At 53.3% G+C, this 20,653-nt stretch overlaps 1 protein-coding gene across 8 annotated transcripts in view; it reads left to right on the top strand.

Annotated features, from left to right (window-relative positions):
* ATP11A (ATPase phospholipid transporting 11A) overlaps positions 1-20,653 on the top strand; it is a 130,950-nt gene that overhangs the window by 402 nt on the left and 109,895 nt on the right. The window lies entirely within an intron of this gene.

The raw sequence follows: 20,653 nt of genomic DNA, 5'->3' as shown, positions 1-20,653 counted from the left end.
GCGCCGGGAGCCTGGGCGCGCCCACCTGCCCCGCCGCTCCCGGGCGCCCGCGGGGCTGGGGACACGGTCCGGAGTGCGCGCGGCCCCGGGCGGGGGCGGGCGGGCCCTGCTTCCGCGGGGGGGTTGCTGCGCGGTCGCAGCGCCCCGGGGTCCAGGAGAGAACTTCGGCATCTCTTTTCCCTGGAGGTGAGCAGCCAGCCAGAGGCCGGGCGCCGTGGGCTTCCCCGGAGTCCACACTCGCGGGCGGCCCCGGGGCGTCAGAAGAGGCTGGCGGCGAAGGCGGGTCGTTTCGACCTCGGGCGGAGGGAGCGGCGAGCGCTGCGGCCCTGGCGCCGGGGCGGAAGGGGGTGTGTGTGCAGGGGAGAGACGGAGCTGGGCGGCGGGTGGTGTTTCCTGCCGCCGCCTCGACAAAGGCTCCTTGTTCCCCGGAGGCCGACACCCGAGGCCCGCACAGGTTTGGGGAGCAGCCGGCAGGGAGGATGGAGGCCGCGCTAGGGGAACTCGGGGCTTGGCGCCCAGAAGACTCCCCTGGGCAGGCTCCCCCGTCACTGAGCCTCCCCGGCCAAGACCCGGCCAGGGTGGTGCTCCTCGTCCTGGGGACGCGCCGCACCGCCGCGAGCCTGCGGCCAGGGCACTGCGCTCACCGGGCGCCTGCTGCCTGCTCCCCGGGGCCCGCCGGGGCGGGGAGGGCAGGTGGGGCGAGGCCTGGCCTAGGGCAGCTCCTGGGGTTCCCCCAAGCCCTGTTTGGATGAGAGGGTGAATATCAGGCGGACGTTTGCTTCCCCAGCGAGCTAGTGTGGCGAGCCGCGTCGCGGGGACCCGAGGCAGGCAGGCACGGAGGCGCTTGGCCCCACGGGGACGCTGCTCAGGGCCGGTGTCCAGGCCGTGTGGGCCCCCGGCCACTTCATCTCCTGCCTGTGTCCCTAGAGGGAAACCGGGGAAAGGGTGGACCTAGTGTTTACTTAGAACATGCTCACAGTTTTCCAGTGAATTTCACTTCCTTGAGACTGTGATAAGAAGAAGGGTCGGTGGAGAAGGGGGCGTGCTGCCTGCGCCAAGGCGAGGCGGAGAGCGAGCGGCGGGTCCTCTGACTCCGAGGCCACGGCCCGGCGGCCCGACCTCCCTCCCGTCCGTCCCAGGCGGGGCAGCCGCATGGCCTTCCCTCCAGGCCCTCAGCTGGGTTGTGTCCTGTCCACTTGTATAAACCTCCTGTAGTTTAGTCAAAATTCCCTTTTGCTGTTATTATGCTTATGAAATGATAATTTCTCTCAAACCTAAGTGGTCACTCTTCCTTCAAGAACTTCCTGGCACGTGCATTATTTGGTAATGTCCCTGGAATGCAGCTTTGGGATACTGTTATTTCTATTTTTTCATTCCACATCTTTTTTTTTTTTTTTTTCCAGTTTGATCATTTAGTTGTATCACTGTATTCACATACAAGGCCATTCATTTCTATGATATTAAACTCTTGTTGATGCTGTTGGACTAATTGGAGATTTTCCAGAAACAGAATCTGTCAGGATCAGTCATGATGTAGGACCAAATTATATTTTATTTTGCTAGAGGACAAGCCTTGCGATTGAATCCTTATATCCTTGTGGTTTTATTATGTGACTTATTTTGTAAGAATGAATAAGAGCTTATCCCCCGTTCTCTTCCAGCCTTCCCATGGTCAGAATTTCTAGGAAAGACAACTTTTCAGCTCTTTCTGAGGTGTGAGAGTTGCCAAAAGGTAAAGAAGTCCTTGGAAAATGTTGCTGCAGATACTGTATTCTGGCAAATTCTGGAGAGGGAGAGGGAGAGCAAGAGCATGCACAGGCATGTGAAGGGGGGAAATCTGTCCTGGGTTGCGCTGTGTTCCAGAGCCCAAGTCAGTGGTATGTGGATGGACACGAGCCACATAAGGGTGATTTGTGTTTTCAGATGGCACAGTGCTTGCGTACTATGAAATGGTTCATGGATCACGGGGTAGTTTGGCCTATTGAAACATTTTTGTATCTGGGATCCCTGGGAGGCACAGCGGTTTAGCGCCTGCCTTTGGCCCAGGGCGCGATCCTGGAGACCCGGGATTGAATCCCACGTCGGGCTCCCAGTGCATGGAGCCTGCTTCTCCCTCTGCCTGTGTCTCTGCCTCTCTCTCTCTCTGTGACTATCATAAATAAATAAAAAATTAAAAAAAAAAAAGAAACATTTTTGTATCTAACGAAGTTGGTGGAGGGTTGGTGTTATTTTCTCCTTCGATATGTGAGGTTCTGGAAGAAACCTGTGTACCTTCATGGGTCACCGCAGATGCCCAGGCGCCTGCCCACCTGCAAAGCTGTGTAACCGTGGGTGGTCTCCGCCTCAGTCATCCGCTCTGAGAGGAGTCGAGGTGCTTGTCTCCTGCAGTTGTTGAGAGGATCGCATGAGTGATATGGGCCTGGAGCTGGGAACGGTGCCTGGTGCTCAGGAAACATTCAGGACGCTTATCACCACTGGCTGTTGACGTAATTCAGTCCCCCGGTGGGGCGTCCGGGGGAGAGCCAGTACACAGCCCCGGCAAGTGAGCCCCAGCCCTGGCTCCCAGGCAGCAGGCCACGCACACAGGCCACGGGCCACAGTGTGCTCGTGGGTAAGCATCCCAGGGCAGGATAAGCTCACCGGCAGGGCCCTTCCTCTCCTTCCCTCCCCTGTCTCTCATGTGGGAGGCTCGCCCTGGCCGCCCCATCGCCCAGCAGCTTAGTCTGCTGCGCCTGTGATTTGTGTCCGGCCGCTCATCTGGGGCGTCCTTCCCCAGGTCTGCGCGTGGCAGTTCCATCTCCGTTTGTTTCCCACAGTTTGCTTCCTGGGATGTTTCTTCATTTTAAGAGGGTGAACTTCTGGAAACTGGAGGTTTTCCTTGCTGAGAATAGACACTGTTTCTAGAAAGTGAGGGAAAAGCAAATATGTTTGGTCCCTGGAGAACATTATACACACTGTGTTTGAGTGCTTTCCACCTACGCAGAACTCCCCCCAACCCCAGGCCTGTGTGCGCCCGCGTGTCTGCGTCCACCTGAATAGTGGCCCGTCCTAAAGGGCACACGTGCTTTCCGGTCACGTGCGGGTCTCTATGTAACAACGTAAAATGCTGTAGGATTTGGCCTTGCCCGTCCCAGTCCAGTGCTAGACAGCTGTGACCGCCGCGGCCTGTGGAGACTTGGGACAGGTGAGCCTGATCGAGGGTGTGCTGTGCGGCGGGGCTGCGGGCCCTTGTCTTGAGGTGTGCGCCCGGGCCTGCCAGCCCTGCTCCTGGCCGCGCGGCTGCTGTGTCTCTGATCTGCTTGGTCTCTAATTTAACCTTTATTGTCTCAAATCCCATAGAACCTCCGCTGCACGTGAGGGATGAGTGATGCTGAGAGGCCTTGATTCTATGCCGCAGGGTAAATTTAATAACAGTGGGGAAAAGGAGTTTACATTACGGGTTTTGCTACAGTCAGTTAAACGTCTAGGGATGAGAACACTGTCTGGGTTTACAGTTGCTGAAAACTGTGTTGAATCCACTGATAAACATACCTCATGGCTCAACGACACGGGAAGTCCTGTATTTACAGATCTAAATACAAATTGTTCCTTGGTGCTTGGACCATATGTTCCAACAGAAACAGGACTGATAAAAAGACAGTTGGATCCCTAAGTCCCAGACTTATAAATGCTTTTCTAACCAAGTTAAGTGTAGGCAAAAATGCTATTTATTTGCAACGAAAATCAGTGGAAGGCAATTCGTACAGCATTAGAGATTCAGCAGGATTGAGGGAGGATTGTGTGTGCGTTCACTGGGAGGCTGGCACCTCAGAGACACAAAGTCGTAGATCCCGGAGGTCAGAAGTTGGACCCTGCCTCCATCTCTGCGCGCCCTGGGCACACTGGCTCACATCCCCGACTTCTCACTGGAGCCTGAAGTGGTGGGGGTACCTCCCTGTGCAGAGCCCTAGGTGATGGGGGTACCTCCCTGTGTGGAGCTTGCATATCCTGCTGGGAATGTGGACCTCTCACGACAGCTTACAACCCTGGGCTTCTCAGCCCTTCAGACCCTCCCCTTCACAAGGAGTGTTGAGACCTTGCCTGTGCTTCGTGAAGGGAAGGCAGTCACCAGACAGGATGCCCCCTCTTCCAGGCAGCCCTCCAGCCCTGCCTGGTTTGCTCTTGTCTCCTTTCTCCTGGATCATCTGTGTCCCTCACTGTCCCTGTGGCAGTGGCCAGGTCTTCAGATCACTCATTCTTAAACTGCAGACTTCCTGCGTCCATATGCCCTTCCTGCCTCCGCTTCTCCATTTCTATCACTGCTGAACTTTGGTATTGAACTGACGTGTCCTGCCATCCTCCTGTAGCCTCCTCGCTTTCCAGTGGGCTCATCACCATCCCTATCACCTTGGAGGCCTTTGGTGTCCTTCAGACCCTCCCAGCACACACTGCTGGGAACCCTGTGTGCTCACTTAACCCTCTCCGAGCCATGCACACCCAAGCCCTGTCCTGGGGGCACTAACTGTTTGGCGGGGGAGAGCAGAGAGTGAAGCACAGGAGTGGATGTGAGGGCAGAGCTGGGGTCAGGAGCTGTGTCCCAGGCAGAGATGGCTGCTGTGTCGCCTGCTGCTGGCCCTTCTCAGGTCAGCCCAAGGCTCCATGCCAACGCACCCTCTCCTCTGAGCACACCCCCGCCCGGGGGACCCACACACACTCTGTCTGTGTCCATTGGCCCTGCATCTCTCCCTGCATCTCGGCTGCCCCAGTGCATGCCTGGACCAGGTCCTGGGCACGGTTGTCCCTCTGGAAACGTCTGCTGTGCCGGTGATTCATCCTTTGATCAGGGCAGCTGATAGGTGTGTGGTGGAGGTTGGGCCCGGATGCTCCAGAAGGAAGCCTCACGGTGCTTTCAAGGATCTTGACTGATTCATGACAGACTCTTGAAACACGTTTTGCATGACTTCAAACTTTTGGACTCTCTTTCCTTGATACATTCACAGCATCGTAAAAAGGTGGCAGTGGGCAGGCATCCAGCCACCCCCTCTCTCAGTAAGCACTACGGCAGGGGATGTTGGGTCCCTGGGGCCACAGCTCATGGTTCCCACACCCCTGATGGTTGGCCCATCTGGCTTGGTGGCTTCCACATGAAGCATCTTCCTGGGCCCCGGCCCAGCACTCCCCATGGATGGTGGCGGTCCTGTGGTTGCTGGCTCCCGGGGTTGGCGTCCCTTCTTGTCTCTGTGGGCTGGACCATGGGCCTGGGAGGAGGGACCTGCCACAGTGCCCTCTCCAGGAGCTGGACGGAGGTGGGCTCCTATCTGTTCCCTGGTGGGACCCAACTCCCTTCAAACAGTGTGCAGAACTTTTTGCATAAATAGTTTTTGTTTTCTGGGAAAAATAATTGGGTTTCTTGATTTTTGTTAGATTCTTGAAGGAGTGTGTGCTCTAGTTAAGGTTGAGAACCCTTGTCTGAGGACACAGGAAGTTAGTCCACTCAAAGGCTTCAAAGGTGTTTGAATTTTTTGCCAATATTTAAATGCGTGTGAATGTACATAAATATCCCACATTTCCAGTGATGGCGTGGTCTGGCAGTGCCCACCGGATCGCTTCCCCGACCACAACCGCAGAGTGAGTGACCCCTCACTGGGGGCTGCACATTGTCCTGTAACCACAGGAGCGAGCCGGCTCTTCTGGTTTGACCGGATCCTTGGCCTCTCTAGAGCTCCTGCTGTTCCTCGGGTTGCAAGGCCAGGCCTCGAGGGCGGGCGTTGTGCAGCTGTCCCTGGGCCTCCTGCCCCACTCACAGCCCCAGGCCTGGTGGCCTCTGGTTCACACCTGGAGGGAGGTCCCTACAGGATGCCCGATTGTAGCACCCAGGCTGGCCTGCCAGGCGGAGGAGGTTCAGCACGGAGGTGGACAGTCAGCAGGGATTTTGGTTTCCTCCATCAGCTTTTACCCGTGTCACCTGGGCTGGGGCCAGACCCAAGCGTATGGCCCTGTGGGGGCGTTGTCAAGACTGGCCTCTCCAGACGGCCCTTGAAGTGCAGTGGGAAGGCACTCGTTTCCTGTGAAGGGACAGGAAGGTATCTCTGGCTCAGAAAGGTACTGCACATAAGATCGTGTCCCTGGATTTGGAAGACGAGACAGGAACTTCAAGAGAAGGTTTGTTACTTGTGAAGAAGAGTCTTTGGCCAAAAACCAGTAAATGATGCATTCCTTGGGAACGAGGAGAAGGTGCAGCTGGGAGAGCTGGCATCTCTGCCCTTAACCTGGGTGTCTTCCCCTGTCCCCGGAAGGGGATAGTGAGCAGGGCTGCTGAGAGACAGAGCGCAGGGGGTGGGGGCAGGGGGGAGGAGACAGAGACAGAGAGGGGGCAGAGAGAGACAGAGGGACAGAGAGAGAGAGGCAGGATGGTGGGAGGGTGTCGTCCCTGCAGCAGTTGGGACGTCTTGCTGCCCCTTGAATAGGAACAGTCCCTACAGCTCTGGTGTGCTCTGTCCGTCTGCAGGATCCCGTGTGCCATGGTCTGCGTCCTGTGAAGGGTTGGGCCCATTCCTGCCATGTCCTGGGATGATGGTGAGGACCATCCCTCCGTGCTCACACTTCACTGGGGGATGGTTTCATCAAAATGCCTTGACCTCTTTTATTCTGTTGGTAAATTTGCCCCCAAGTGCACCTGCTTGGACCTGCTTTCCCATCCTGCAGATAAGACTTTGGGAAGACGGCCGGGCGAGCAGCTGCGTGCCCCAGGGCTGTGCCCTTTGCAGGAGGATGTGGGGGCAGAAGTCTGTGCAGTAGAGTGAACTCGAGAGCAAGTGTGTTCAGGTGCCTTGAGGTGTACTGTCTGGGGAAGCTGCTTTGACTCCTCCCTGGTTCTTCCTCCCGTTGTTCCAGGGCCTTGCACTTCCATGTTCAAGAAGCACAGAAACTGAATTTTGTGGGTGATGAGTGTTGACATAGGTCTGTGCTCATTTTTAGCATTATGGAGAATTAGTACCTGGGTGATATTTTGGTCGTGTTTGGTGTGTTATAGGAGAGCCCTGCTCAATTTGACTCAGAGATGAGAAGTTCTGGAATACCAGAAAGTGTACCAGGTGTGCCTGGCGCTGGGAAGCAGTGAGAATTATGGAGCCAGGGAAGGAGGGGCCCAGGTGGCATCTGGTGTGAAGCCAGGTGGTTGGCAGTTCACGTTTGCCCTGGAGGGTACATGTTTTCCCACCCCAGGGAGATGGAGCAGAACCAGCCCATCTCATCCCTGACATGCCCTGTGCAGCCCCTGCATCAGGCTCAGGCTGAAGGCCCCTTCTCCTTACAATGGCACGTGCTTTTGGAGCCTGTCCTGTTTCAGCACCCTTCCTGAGCTGCTCCTGTGAAATGAGGGTCAGTGGGGGGGCTGGTGACATGGCTCCTGGTTATCAGGCTGGTAATAAGGAGCACTGTGTGCCTGAGAAGATGCAAGAACATGCCTCCCTTTGTACTGAGGGCTCCGAATCTTCATGTACATGTGTGTTTGGCCAAGGGCCATGAAGGATCCTGTGCCCTTCCAGGCTGTTCCTCATTGGCGCTCTTACCTGGGACCTTGCTCACCCTCTCAGGTCAGCATGGGTAAGTGGAGAGGGAGCGAGTGGGCCACGGGTGTGGGCAGACCTTGGGCATGGGCCCCGGGTGCGGCTGCAGGGCTTCCACCAAGAGCCCGGTGCTGTGTGTGGATTTGGTGCCATTAAGTTTTTCAGTGGACTTCTTCGTCTTCTTTTCCTGTGTCTTATTAGGTAAGGTTAGCAGCCAGCAAGTTTCTGGAATGATAGTCCTGTTGACACACAGGCTTGATTATTAGGGAAATAGATGCTAAGTGTGTGGCACGGGAGGATTCGTTTGCATGAAGTGTTGATGTACTGTTTAGTCTCAGGTGTTGGTTTTAAGTGCTTGCATCGAGGACACAAAGGGAAACGGGTACCGCATGAATGTCTCAGGCAGCTCAGGCCGTGGTAACAAAAGAGCCCAGGCCGGGTGGTCTAGACAACGACAGTCTGAGATCAAGGAGCCGGCTTTGGGCTTCTGGTGAGGGCCTTGTCCTGGCCATCAGGCAGCCGCCTTCTCACCGTGTCCCCTGCTATGTCCTTATGTGGCCTGTGCTCACTTGCTCAGGGGGAGGGGTGGAGAGAGAGAGAACACAGGTGACCCGTCTCCAGATATGCTTGTGCTGGTGGGTAGGGCCTGGTGCACAAGTTTGGGAGAGACACTGTCTGGTCCATGGTGGTACATGATGAAAGCTGGTGCTGTCAAGGTTGTAAATGTTCAAACAAATGGGAATGTCAGAGGACTTTGAAGAAGCACACTGAGTTTGCTTACTGTTCTACCAAGAATATAGGAATGAGTGTTCCACAAAATGTGCAAAGATAAAATAAATATTTAGTAGGAATGGGTTATTTCTTTAAAATTGTGGAACACATTTTGGTGACTGGGCTGTTAGTAGATACGATTTCCATCATTGGTTCCATCTGAAATGGTGGGTATTTATGTTTTTCTTTCTGCTGCGGCTGCAGAAGGCTGGCAGGAGAGTGGCGGTTTGTATTAAGACAAGGCTCCGAGGTATTGTTTCGGGTTTGTATCATAATCCAAATATACAGCATCTGGCTTGTGGACCCAACAGATGTCCCGGTATTCAGCACATAACTGGATTGGATGAGTCTGCTCTGGCTGGCATGTTGTGATCTGGTGCCTCCGGTCAGTGGAGTGGCATGTTGGGGACTTCCCTTTGGGTGGCCTCTGGACAGTGGGACGCTGCACCTTCAGCGGTTTTGCAAAGTGAGCATGAGAAATTGAGCTTGTTCTCCTGGTTGGCATAGCAGGCACGTGTGATCATGCCTGCAGCCGCCAACAGGGACGGAACCCAGCTGTGCCAGATCAGCGTGCGGATACACACACCTGTGGCCTCGCAGGCTCTGTAGATGGGCCCAGTTCCCGATCCCACTGCTGTCTCATTCTGCGCTAGGTACTTCACAGTCCCTGCCTGGTCATCCCTCATCCCCTGTTTGCCTACATGGGTTCAATCATGAAGCAGAAATGTTCAAGCATCATTTATCTTTGGATCGGGAGTGAGGGTGCGTGCCTCTGATGATTTTTGCGAGCGCTCCGGAGGCTTTTCCCTTGGCTTTGCCGACAGTGGGGCTGAGCGGTCCCGGAGTTAGAGAGAAGTGGTTTGTACAAGCCTGTGACACTGTGGAAAGCGGGGCCCAGAGGACTTCTCCACCAACAGCTGAGCCATTCTGTGCAGTGAGGATCCAGAAGCTCTCAGGTTCATATTCTGGGAAACGAATGTGTGGTCTGTGAGGGGGCAAGGCCCTGCTGTGTACATGCTCCCAGCTTGGGCGGTCTGAGTGCCCTCCTTCCTCCTGGATGGGCCTGCTGGCTGCCTGAGCAGGAGGTGGCCGCCTAACGCGGGTTACATAATCTTCCTCCTTCAGAGAAAAGAGGATTTTCTCCAGCCTATTTTCAGCAGAGGATTAGGGACAGTGAAGTTCTGCCATTAGGATGTCATCTTGATTTTTGTGTGATTTTTCAAGATCTCAGAAATTTGCCCACTAAAATCCACGTTTTAAAATTGTGGAATTACTTTAAGATTATTACATGGAATAAAATTATGGCATGGTCACTGGTATGGAGACATGTGACTTGAGGGTGAGTCAGAGCTAGGTTTGCAAAATGCCTGACAGCTGTACGCGTATGGGGTGACTTCACTGACCCTTTTCTCTAGAAATGTGTGGTAGTAGTTTTGATTCAGAAAAACATAGATGAGCCATGAAAAGATGGGAGAACCTTGTGGTGCACACACGTCTCTTTCCCTAGTAATGTCCAATTTTGGTGCCAGCCCGGGGTGGCATGCGTGTGACGAAGGCTGCGGTGTGCTGGTTGTGTCCCTGTCTCATCCTTGTTCCTGCTGTCCCTCCCCCCCCCCCCCCACATCCCCTGCTCACTCACTTTTTCTCTGACGTCAAGCGGGAGTAAGACAGGTGAGCTTGCAGCATTGGATGATACACGGGGGGAGTGGGGGTGGGCAACCCATTAAAGTTCTTATGAAGAAAAGTTTGTGGTGCACTTAGCCCATCTCAGGTGCTCAACAATGTGTTTATCAGATATGGTGGAGAGCCAGGTGTGCAGACCTTTGGCTGTCCTGGAGACTGTGTTTTTGTGGCGGGCGGTGGACACTGCATAAGCACGTGGCCAGCGGGGTGATGGGAGGGCTGTAGAGGCAAGTGAGCCACTGGCGGGAGGATGGGGATGGGACGGCCATCCCAAGTGGGTGCCTGGAGCCCTGGGCTGCCAAGGCAGATGGAGGCCAGCCAATATCTTTAGGAGGAGCATCTGCCATCGCTCAGGTCTCATTGCCTGAAATATGTAATACATTATGTGTGCTCCATTTGATGAAGTTTTACATCTTTTAAAACATAATGTGGCTACATGAGGAACATGTTAAGTGGTAAATGGATGATTTTTAACATTGTAAAGATGTATTGATCTATTGAGTGAATACACAATAGGTTGGCTTATGGGCAGTTTTTTTCATTGTGGTAAAACATATGTAGCATGAAATTGACCATTTTCACCCCTTTTGGGTGTGTAATTCCAGGGCATTCAGCACATTCACACTGCACGCCACTGTCTCCACCGTCCCCCTCCAGAACCTTCTTATCCTGAACAGAGACTGAATGATGGGCAATTTCACTAGTTGGTCTTATGTGTGATACTATCTTGCTATCTTGAAAACACATTTTTCTAATTGATGAAAAGACCTCCATGGAGTCACGAAGAGCCTTCTCGAAAGTTAAGGGCTAATTAACTTTTAGTGTAAGATGGCTGCATGTAGGAGGTTGTGGGTTTTTTTGCATAACGTGCAAGGGTAACGTTCTTTCTTTTTTTTCTTTTTTAAAGATTTTACCTATTTATTCTTGAGAGACAGATACACACACACACACACACACACACACACACACACACACAGAGAGAGAGAGAGGCAGAGACACAGGCAGAGGGAGGAGCAGGCTCCATGCAGGGAGCCAGACACGGGACTCAATCCCGGGTCTCCCGGATTACGCCCTGGGCCAAAGGTAGGTGCTAAACCACTGAGCCACCCGGGCTGCCCCAAGGGTAACTTTCGGTAGAAGTTGGCCCTGCCCGAGAGCGGCCCATGGAGGTCTGGAGGCTCTGGCCGCACCACCCCAGGAACGGCCCTTCTGGAGACGGGAGTTCCTAAGCTCAAGCCCCACGGTGGTGTGCTCATCGCATGCCACTCATCACACACACCAGGGGAACCATGTGGAGCCACACGGCTGCTTCCTACGAGTACTTGTGGGAGGTGGGGATCGAAGGATTTCATGGACATTTCCCTTCAGAAGCTCCATTCTGCTCACTGGTTCGAATACGTTGTCCACTTTCACTTAATCTATGACATCATGTTCCTTTGCTACCTAACAAATTATTAAGAAGTAGATGAGTTAACTCTAAAAGTGCATCTTCTCTATGGTGGTTGATTCTGCACAAAGCAGTGTCCTGTTATTTCTACCAAAAGTGATAGATTTTTTTGTTCTTAAATTGGAATAATTCTTTGATTTCATAAATGGCTCTCTTGCTCTTTAGAGAACAGCATGATTCCAAAAGCAGCAGATCCTTCTTTTCATACCTGGTTTAACAAGAAACTTAGCTGTAAAACTGAGTAATTATACCTGATTTGTCTCATTAAAATCCACGCTGTGTGGTGAGTTGGCCAGGTGCCCTATTTGGTAGGTGATCTTCAGAGTTGACAGAAGAGTGAGAAGTAAACATAAAGAGAGACTTCATGACTTTTCCTTTGTACGCTCCCACCTCAGTTCATTAAAAATTGGGTTGGGGAGTCCCTGGGTGGCTCAGCAGTTTAGTGCCTGCCTTCGGCCCTGGGTGTGGTCCTGGAGTCCCAGGATCGAGTCCCACGTCAGGCTCCCTGCATGGAGCCTGCTTCTCCCTCTGCCTGTGTCTCTGCCTCTCTCTCTCTTTGTCTCTCATGAGTAAATAAATAAAATCTTTTTTAAAAAATTGTGTTGACTTTTTTTATCAGTTTGCTGCCCTTTCATCTTCACAGATAAAATCTGGAGGAGGGCATCTTGTGCTCCTTCCCCACGTGTGGCCTGTGCACCTAAGGACTGGCTCGTGGCACAGAGCTGGCCTGTTCCTACCCTGCCATGGACAGGCTGTGCACCTGGTCTCTTTCTCCCCTTCTGCCTGTGTGGTGAGTTCATCCAGGCCAGGGTTCCTGGGTTCCGTGGGAATCCAGGATGCTGAGTATCTGATTGCACCAGGCTCCAGAGCAGGCCCTTAGAGAGGTCCAGGGTGCCAGTCCTTAGGTGCCCCTGGAGGCTCTGCACAGGTGCTCCTGTCACCAGGGTGTCCACACTGTACCCCGGGGCCCTGCCCTCCCATCCCTGGGGGGGGGGGGTCTGCATTGGAGTGAAACTGGGATATGCCTGGGGCTGGCCCGTGTGTTCTTGCTCAGTGCCGGTATGTTTGTCATATGGGCCAAGGGCTGAAATATGCCAGTGACAGTTTGGCCAGTTTTCGGGACTGTGTCTTTGTGGGCATGTAGGATGTGACTTGGAAATTAAGTCTCTAGTCTCCTGGGCCCCTCTGGAAAGGCGGCTTCTCAAAAATATTTTGAATTGTATCTAAGAGGCCGCGAGGTGGCCTCTGACCCTATAAACTCTGGAAGTCAGTGCACTGTAAGCAGGTGTGCCTCATGGCTGCAGTCTTCTTGAGGTCCTGCGTCCGGTGGGGGCATGTGGCCTCCCTGGGCCTGTGGCTCCATGGGTGGGAGCGCCAGATGTTAAATGTTCAGTAGCAGGCGAGTTGAAGACAGGTTGCTCACAGGTGGCAGCTCGACAAGTGGGGAGGAAGACCAGTGTTCCATCATTCGGCAAATACGGAACAGAACAAAACCTGTGTTATGAACTGTGATGGGATGAATCACAGACCTGCTCTCCCTGCTGCCTCTGTGGCTCCCTGGAAGGGACAAGGATGCATTTCCTCCTGCCACTCTGGTGCCTGTCTTCCTGGTAGTGATTCCAGCTTCGCAGTGGTGGGTGCAGGGGCTGGGGCTGGGTAAGGGCAGCCGGGGGGGGGGGGCACATAGGCAGGTGTGCTGGGGTCAGAGGCCACTTGTGTAGGGGAAATTGGGAGGGGCCTCAGCATAGTTTGCATTTGGGGGAAGGAGAAGGGACCCGACAGGTGACCAGTCCCTGTGTGCCAGCCACATGGACCTGTGAGCACAGACTCAGGCAGCATAGGATAACAGGGGTTCCTGCCTGGTGCCCTTTCCCTCCCAGAGCCTGGGCCCTGCTCCTGGCACTGGCTGCCGCAGGTCGTGGGAGGCCAGGAGGGGGTGACCTGGCGACCCCAGCCCCCTTTATCCTGCTACAGGTGTGGCTTGCTCCAGGCACCAGGCGGGAGGGCAGGTTTATGGCAGCCTCATTCCTTTTCCAATTGTGTCGTAAAGTAGTAGTCACTGTAAAAGTGGTTTAAAAAGTGACTTAGGTAGGGAGAAAGTGTCCTGAGTTATATGTTCAAAATGTCAGAGGGCAGGATGCTGAGTTAGGTGAAATTTCAGCCCTGCCCATGAGACAAAGGACAGACAAGGAAAAACCTTCCTGAACCTGCTGCATGCCGCATCCAGGTCCTGCTCCTGGGTGTATAGGTTTTGCTTTCGGTTTTGAAGTCCTGGCTTTTCTGAATTCCAGACTCTTGAGTTTGTAGAGAATGGTGTCTGCAGGCAGGAAGTGGGAAGGCAGGGTGCCCATAGGCATGAGGGTGGATTGAACCTCTGGGTCGATGGGGGTGTAGAGGGAGGCAGCCAGCATCCCTCCCACCCTGCCCACTTTCTTAGTGTCCCTGGAGCCACCCCGCCCATGGAGCAGCGGTGAATGAAGAAGATGGAGGGGATCGTCCAGCCCCGAGGTTCCTCGCCCCAGCCCGGGGTGGGGGCTGCGTGCATGGCTGCGTCCCAAGATGCTGGTGCCATGAGATGCAAGACCTGCTGGGGAGTTGAAGAACCCAAATGGGAGCTGTCACGAGCCTCTTGTCCACATTTGTTTCTAAGTCTCTCCCCATTCTTCTTCCTACCCTTAAAGCTACCCTGTCTGTGAGCATACTGCATCTCCTTTCTGCTTCCCATAAAACCTGGCCAGTAGCTCCTCGCGAGCACACAGGGTGGCATCCCCCCAGCTAAACAGCAACCTAATTAAGCCTCCCCTGTTCCCCCCACAGATGGATGAACTGCTCCATCCCTGGTTGGGCCTACCTGGGGATGGGCGTGAGGGCTGGCTTCCTGCAGCCCCCCTGGGCCTACATGGTGTCCTTTACACCCTCATGGGAAGAGTGTGGCAGAATGTGTAACCCCAGGTCCCACACCGGTGGGGGGCGGCTGGCCTGTCTCCAGGGCAGGTTCCTTTCCCCTCTTGCATCACCACCACATAAACCTTAATTAGGAGGATTAAGTGCACATCACGATTTGGCCAATCACGAGCATGGCGTGGAGCAAGCAATATCCAGGCACAGGCCCGGAGCAGCAGCCCTTTCCTTATCGAGGGAAATGCCCTAGCTGTCGACTGCTGGTCACACACCCTGTCTTTCTCCTGCAGCCCCGTGTCATGGGCTGGCCCAATGTTCCAGCTGAGGCTGACTACCTATTTTTGATGTGCTGCCCCGTGGCTGGAGAGGAATCAGGCCAAGAACCGGACAGCACCCACTCTGCCTTTTCTTGTGCCCTCTGGGCAGAGTGGCAGGCGTTTGTCACGGAGGCCTGTGTGGGGGCTTGGGGTAGAGTGCACACCCACTGGGGTGGCGTCTTCACTGCCCACACGTGGGTGGTTTTCTCCTGCTGCCCTGGGTTGGGCATCTGGGCATTAGGATGAGACGTGCAGTTAATGTGAGCAGAGGCTTGAACGGTGAAAGCACGGCCTGTTGTGTTTCGGTGAGCTTACAGCAGCTACGGGTCTGTCCATGTTTGTGTTCTGCTTTGCGTGTAACAGTCCACGGAGCTATGTGAACTTTTGTGAAATGAAGTCTTTTTTTTTTTTTTTTTTAAAGATTTTATTTATTTATTCATGACAGACACACACAGAGAGAGAGAGAGAGGCAGAGTCACAGGCAGAGGGAGAAGCAGGCTCCATGCAGGGAGCCCGATGTGGGACTCGATCTCGGGGCTCCAGGATCACACCCCGGGCTGAAGGTGGCGTTAAACTGATGAGCCACTGGGGCTGCCCCGAAATGAAGTCTTTTAAAGTTGTTATGGGGAACCCCGGGTGGCGCAGCGGTTTGGCGCCTGCCTTTGGCCCAGGGCGCGATCCTGGAGACCCGGGATCGAATCCCGCGTCGGGCTCCCGGTGCATGGAGCCTGCCTCTCCCTCTGCCTGTGTCTCTGCCTCTCTCTCTATCTCTCTGTGACTATCATAAATAAATAAAAATTAAAAAAAAATAATAAAGTTGTCATGGTTTCTGTGGGTACGGGAATTCATAGTCTTGAACGTAGTTAAGCAAAAAGGAATTCCTCACCCCCAACCAGCAGATGTGTGGGATTCCCAGGATGTGTTTGTGTCTCTTTGGGAAGAGGATCGCCATGGGCTTACATCTCGTTTGGTGCCCTGGCTTCTCGGGTTCCAGCCGTCTCAGGCAGGATGGAAAGTTCCTTCCTTGTTGACCCTGGGGCAAGATCACTTTCTGGCCATTTAATCTTTTGCTGACAATGAACTGTTGATAAGGATGGAGCGAAAGCAGATAGCACCTAGCAGCGTAGGTGTCCTGTTGGGAGGAGGGAAGCCAGGAATGCAGGTGGACAGGCCATGGGGGCTGGTACAGAAGGAGGGAGGCGGCAGGTGTGTGTGGGCTCATCCCCTCCCTCCCCTGTGCCTCTGTCCTCGGCTCTTCGGCTTCCAGGCCTCCCTCTCTCTTCTTCCCTCAGAGGCCTGCTTTCCCCCAAGCATCTTCTGGGTTCAGGGTACTGCAGGACCCATGGCGCCCAACGGGGAATGTTTCCACCCCAACTGGAGAATGTTCCTGTGGCACTGGTCCTGTGTAATAGACATGGTGGTGGCAGCCCTGTGGAGGGACACCCGGTCCCCACCTCACCCGCTCCCTAGCCGTAAGCTGCTTGGGGCGTGGGGGACACAGTGAGAAAGGAGCAGAGGTGGGGGCCTGGTCTGGCTGGGGCCGGTGGCTCTTCCAGCCTCATGTGCTCTGCTGCTTCTTGGATACGACGCGTGTTCTGTGCTATGCAGTGTGATGGACACACAGAATGTGCAGGGGAGGTGCTTCTGCCCACAGGATGGTGGCCAGCCCCCACAGCCGTTTGTCCCAGAGTTTCCAATGGATCAGGGAGATAGTCGTGCTATTTTTTTATGGTGGTAAAACATACCTAACATAAAAGTTACCATCTTGGCCATTTTATGGGATGAGAACCAGTGGGCACATTCCTGTTGTCCTGCAGCCATCATCAGTGTCTGTCCCTAGGACTCGTCATCTTGCAGAGCTGTCCCCATGCAGCACCAGGGCCCCAGCCCTGGGTGACTGCCGCTTATTTTCAGTCTCTCTGACTTTGGTCTGAATGCCTGCTGTAAGTGGGATCATGTGGGGCTTACCCTTTGGTGACTGACATTTTATGTCGCATACACGGCCCTCATGGCACATGGTGCACTAGTGCGTGTCAGGACTCCCCCCCCCCCCCCCGCCCCCTTCAAGCCGAGGACTTGCAGGTTGCAGGTTTTGGCTGGTGCCCTCGAGCAGCCCCAGGGTGCAGGGGCAGAATGTGTCGGCACCCCTCCTGCGGGTCTGTGACAGGGTGAAGCTGGTGAAGCTGGACCCCCACATTTTCGGCTTTGTAGAGGGTGCTGGCCCGGCTCCCCTTGGACCTGGGCCATAGCACTGACCGTCTGTTCTTTCCACACTCTGTGAAAACCTCCATTTCTCCGGGAATTTGGTACAGAGCAGCCTTTCTGCAGATGCAGCGTGAGGCCGCGTCCCTTCAGCACGAGTAGCTGCTTGGCAGGCATTCACTTGCCTGTGGTGGGTTTTCTTCTGCTGCTGTGAGTATCCCTTAGGGACTTGGGGTTGAGACTCTGAGGTCCATTCTGGGCCTCTCGGGTTGCGTGGGATGTGAAAGCACCTCTCCTTAGAAAGACGGTTCTTTCCCCTCATCCACAGTAAAACAGTCTGGGCGGGAGGAAGAGCTAGATACGCTTTGCTCCCTGCAGCCTCAGGGCAGGAAGAGTCCTGAGGGGAGGTCCACAAGCTGTTTCTTTGCATGTTGAGTATTAGGGAGACTGTGCAGACACTGGGGGCCAACTTTGGCAGATTTCCCTGTGACCATTTCTGATTTCTGTTCATCTGCCTCACTTTCTGGCCTCCTGTAGATGCCCAGAGCTGCCCAATATCCCTGCGGTAAACTGCCTACCAGAGCAAGGCTGTTCCGTGACTTGGCTGTCCCCCTGCACCTGGCTGCTTCCTGCACCTGGCTGCTGCCCTGCCCCCAGCTGTTCCCTGGGCCTGGCTGCTCTCCTGCACCTGGCTGCTCTCCTGCACCTGGCTACTCTCTTGCACCTGGCTGCTCTCCTGCACCTGACTGTTCCCCTGGGCCTGGCAGTCCTGCTTTAAGCAGCACTTTTGTGGCCTCAGTACCCACTGGCCCCAGATATTGCCAAATCTCAAACCTTAGGTTACCTTGTGACCCAGCCCTTCTTGGTGGATTCTTTGTCACTCTGGGGCCCTGAAGTTTATCCTGTTTTCAGTCTGCCACAGTTCAGTGAGACTCAGGCTGCTCTGATGCTGCTGATCCTGGGGCCTGACACCTCCTCTGAAGTCACTTCTGCCTGCCTGCCTATGGGCTGCCAGGCAGGCACCAGTTTTGCCTCGGGGGACAGCCATGTGATTAGGGTGTGCAGCTGGGGACACTTGAGAGGGTCCACAGGTGGAGAAGAGGCTGCCTCTCACCCAGAGGCGAGTGGGGAGGTCAGTGGCACGGAGCAGTGGGCTGTCCAGTGTGTCAGGGGGACCCATTTGCTGATGTTGTTGGATGTGCCACAGACAACAGATGCTCCCTTACCCAAGCCTTCATCTTTCTGCTTCTGAAGTAGCCATGTGAAGAAGGAAAGTATGGAAGCAGTGGCAGATCAGAGGCAGGTCAGTGGTGCCTGGTGTCTTGACTCATGGGGGGGCCGTGGACACGCTGACTCTCAGTGGGGCTTGGAGGACGTAGATGGGGATGCAGGCCTGTTTTAGAATGAGAAGGTGAGGTCTTTCTGCTGGGAATTTTGTGTGAATGAGCAGTAAGAACCACAAGCAGACATTATTCTACCTGGAGAAGAAATTTTTCCAAGTATAAAGAACTAATGGGTCAGGACAAAACGTAAAATGCAAAATATGGTCTTCTTTGTCTGTAATAAAAGGCTGGTTAAGTAGGTGCATGAACAGTTCAAAGCTAACTTCATTTTTCTCTCCAGAATCAGGTCTGACCTGTTTGGGCACTTTTACCTTAGAATGTGTGGTTGCAGCTTGGTGGGGGAGGGGGTACGCACCCTCCCACTGCTGCCTGCTTCCCTGGGTGGACCTGTGGGATTCTTGGGAAGACACTGCTTTACAAAGAAACAGTTCAACAACCAAACAGACTTGGTGTGAGAATAAACATCCCCCGGAGCTCGCATGGTAGATGTTTCTAGTTGTGGTGCTCTGGTCTGCGTGGAGGACCTTTATGTCACTGTATTCTGCAAACACCAGTTTAGTTTACAGGTTTTAGGTTTTATGTGTTAATTTACTTTCCTTTTCTCTCACTGCTTGTAATGGCAAACCTGACCAATTTCTTGACATATCTGATGAGATTGAATTTATTTAATAATAATGGTGGAGGGGACAAAACAGTACCTGTTGTGTGATGATATCCATATGTGTCCGAGTGGTTGCCATGCTGCCCAAGAGGTGTGAATGGGTCTGGCCCTGCACAGTTCAGGGCATGCTAGTCCTGCTAGGGCTTTTTTTTTTTTTTTTTTTTTTTTAAGATTTATTTGTTTATCTGAGAGAGTGAGTGCGGAGGGCAGAGAGGGAGCATGTCAAGCTGCGCAGAGCCCGAAGCCAGGGGCTCTGCTGACCCTGAGATGGTGACCTGAGCAGAATCCAGAATCAGTGTTTAACCGACCAAGCCCGTAGGCACCCCTCTGCTAGTCTTTTTTTTTACCTTTCCTATAGGAAGCACGCACTGCTTTTGCCTCTGGAAAAAGGCCTAAAAGCAATATGAATTATAAAGTCATCTGGTTTTTTTTTTTTTTTTAAGCTTTTAACAATTCCAAATTTATTTCAGCCAGTGATATTCATTCTGGGTTTTGTTTGGGCACCTAAATTTCGATTTTTTAGCCAGCCAAAAACCAGTGCTTCCAGTCAGCAGACTTAGGACTTTGTGCATGTTCTGCATACAGCCTCCCAGAAGACAGCCCTGGTGCCATTTGGAATCATGGTGTAGCCACCGGGGTCCTGCCTCCCCGTTGTCGGTGGTGCATTTGGGGAGGGGGAGGCTTCTGGGTGAGGACCCAACTACAACCCTTTGTCTATCACCATCCTCTGAGGGGTGTTGGAGGACCCTGGTCCCAGGATTCTGAGTTAGCATGTTAGCAGTCAAGGGCATGGTACCCTGAGGATAGAATATGAAGGGCCTGGAAGGCTTAATACTCTGACACTAGTTTTAACAGAAAACAAGACAGCGTGTGGACAGCCTAAGCCTGTTTGAGCATCTACATGCGATCCTTGACCCATGCTGACCTTCGTCTTGGCAAATACCCTGGGGGGCCTGCAGGGCATGGGCCGGGTACATCTTCTAGAGCAGACTCAGATTGTTTTACGATCATCTGCTGCAGGCGTGTCAACGTTTTTAGAGAGGCAATAAAAACAAATAAATATAAAAAGATCACCTTGTATTATTTTCTTATGTCATTTTCCTATTTATTACTTTTTTTTGAAAAAGCACTAAAGTCTAAGATTGGTTAACTGGTACATTGTGGGAATAATCCCATTTACTTAAAACAGTATATTCTGGGATCCCTGGGTGGCGCAGCGGTTTGGCGTTTGTCTTTGGCCCAGGGCGCGATCCTGGAGACCCGGGATCGAATCCCACATCAGGCTCCCGGTGCATGGAGCCTGCTTCTCCCTCTGCCTATGTCTCTGCCTCTCTCTTTCTCTCTCTGTGACTATCATAAATAAATAAAAATTAAAAAAAAATTTTTAAAAATAAAATAAAAATAAAAATAAAAAAACAGTATATTCTGACGCAGGGCAGATACTTCCATTCCCTCTGTAGGAATTAACCCCAGGAAATTACAGTCCAGGAGCACAGAGGTGACATATTGACCGTGGTATTGTGCACTGTTGTCCTGAAAGCTCCTCATATATCTTTCTACAGAACCATTATGTCACCGGACATTCATGCACGAGAATATCCTGTAGATCTTTCGGGAGGTGGTGTCAGGTGGGGTTTCCTGACGTGCAGTCTGTGTGATGTTGGGTGAAAAAGCAAATCATAGACTGTTCGTATAAGATGATCTCACTTTGAGTATTAGGCCTCTGTTTGGATTCATGTGAATTGATGTGTAGAAAAAATCTGGGAAAAAAAATGCACAAA

Source organism: Vulpes lagopus, chromosome 16, assembly GCF_018345385.1.
Source record: "Vulpes lagopus strain Blue_001 chromosome 16, ASM1834538v1, whole genome shotgun sequence".
Taxonomy (NCBI): domain Eukaryota; kingdom Metazoa; phylum Chordata; class Mammalia; order Carnivora; family Canidae; genus Vulpes; species Vulpes lagopus.
The sequence above is the reverse complement of the archived record's forward strand: the minus strand, read 5'-3'. Positions and strand labels throughout refer to the sequence as shown.